The sequence below is a fragment of the Cibotium barometz genome, chromosome 20 (assembly GCF_041138505.1).
Source record: "Cibotium barometz isolate CiBa-2024 chromosome 20, ASM4113850v1, whole genome shotgun sequence".
Lineage (NCBI taxonomy): Eukaryota > Viridiplantae > Streptophyta > Polypodiopsida > Cyatheales > Cibotiaceae > Cibotium > Cibotium barometz.
The window spans coordinates 44,995,777-44,998,049 of NC_141065.1; positions in this window are offsets into that span (position 1 = coordinate 44,995,777).

Below are 2,273 nucleotides of genomic sequence, written 5' to 3' on the forward strand. Positions count from 1 at the left end.
CAGAAGAGGCATGAAAATCGAATCATGCAGCATGGACAAATGTGTGGCAACAGCAACCCAGGTCTTTCTTGTTGTGTTCAGATGCGATTCGGACTCATTTCGGATCCAAAATTGTGTTATGGCGATTTTGCACTATCTTCGTCGGGACCCAACTTTGACGCGCTGGAAAGATGTGATTGCGATGCCCAAATCCATGCAACTTCCCTAGCACAAGTCCGTGTGGTCCATTCTCTGATGGGATCCTGGATCCTCAACTTCTAACTGTCCGAATCTGGGTTCTGGAAAAAGATGCCCAGATGCGATTTGGACTCATTTCGGCAAATGAATGAAATTTCCAACCGTGGCTCAAACGATGCAGAAGAGGCATGAAAATCGAATCATGCAGCATGGACAAATGTGTGGCAAGCAACCCGGATCTTTCTTGTTGTGTTCAGATGCGATTCGCACTCATTTTGGATCTGAAACTCTATTATAGCGATTTTGCACTTACTTTGCCGGGACCCAAATTTGACACACTGCGAGAAGTGATTACGATGCCCAAATCCATGCACGGAGTGATGTGGACATAGAGCAACTTCCCTAGCACAAGTCCATGTGGTCTGTTCTCTGATGGGGTCCCGGATTCTCAACTTCTAATTGTCCGAATCCGGGTTCTCGAAAAAGATGCTCGAGAGTGCCAAATGGCAGAAATTTCCAACCGTGGCCGGGGATTTTGCAGTATCTTTGTCGGGACCCAGATTTGACACGCTGGGAGAAGTGATTGCGATGCCCAAATCCATGCACAGAGTGATGTGGACATATAGCTACTTCCCTAGCACAAGTCCCTGTGGTCAGTTCTCTGATGGGGTCCCGGATCCTCAACTTCTAACTGTCTGACTCCGGGTTCTCGAAAAAGATGCACGAGCGTGGCAAATGGCGAAAATTTCCAATAGTGGCCCAATCGCCGCTGAAGAGGCATGAAATTTGAATCATGCATGGACAAATGTGTGGAAGCAACCGGGATCTTTCTTGTTGTGTTCAGATGCGATTTGGACTCATTTCGGATCCGAAACTCTTTTATGACGATTTTGCACTATCTTCGCCGCCGGGATCCAATTTTGACACGCTGGGAGAATTGATTGTGATGCCCAAATCCATGCACGGAGTGATGTGGACATAGAGAAACTTCCCTAGCACAAGTCCTTGTGGTCCGTTCTCTAATGGGATCCCACATCCTCACGCGTGTCCACGAGTGGTTTTTGCTTCATGCTTGGAAGCTCATGCATATCATGGTTGAGCAAGAAGCAGCCTACTGTGGCCACTTCTAGTTGTGAAGCTGAGTACAGGGCAGCTTTCACAGCTACGGTTGAGTGTGTGTGGCTCAGACGCCTTATGGCTGATTTGGGTGTTGGGCAGCCATCTGCCACCACCATCTTCACTGACAGTCAGAGCGCATTGGCAGTTGCGCGGAACCCAGTGTTCCATGCTCGTACGAAGCACATTGAGGTGCACTACCATTATGTCAGGGAGAGACTCTCTGCAGGAGAGATCAGTTTGGCTTATGTGCCAACACAGGATAACCTTGCAGACCTTTTCACAAAGGCTCTGCCTCGTGAGAAGTTCGAAGCTTTTCGCAAAGCTTTGGGCTTACTCCCTTTTGTGGATTCGTCCACATAGCTACACACTTCCCTATACATGAGTGCTAGCTCTTGTTACCATATTATAGTAGTGATGTGTGTGAACACACTTAGGACCGCCGGGGCACTTTTTCCCTCACTAGGAGGTTTTTTCCCCCGTGCATTGTATATACGCCCATTATCTTCTAGGGCTAGTTATCTTTCATTTTTGGCACTCATAATACACTACTGTGTTGTGCTCAAGCTTTCTCATCTTCTTGAAGTTGTGTGTGCATTCCTGCAACCCTAATTCCAACAATTGGTATCAGAGCAGGCTTCCTCCTCCCGGGCAGCATCACCGGCACCTGCCGCTTCATCTCCTCCGATTGCGACGAGGTTTCACGAGCGACTGCAGGTTAGTATATGCCGTGGGAGAGCCCGTAGAGCTAGGTCGTTTCAGAATTTTGATCTGAGGTCATTTCGCCCTCCGTTTTTGCATTCCAAGTACTGCGCAGGCAAAATCGTCCTACTGTGCAGATTTTCTGTCAAGATTAAAATCTGCAGGACAGGTGCCCATTCGTCTGTTTTGGGCTGTGCTACATAGCACAGGTCGATTTTATACAGGTTTACCTCTTACAGACAGCATTTACATCTAGTAGTACAGTCATTGGCCATGGC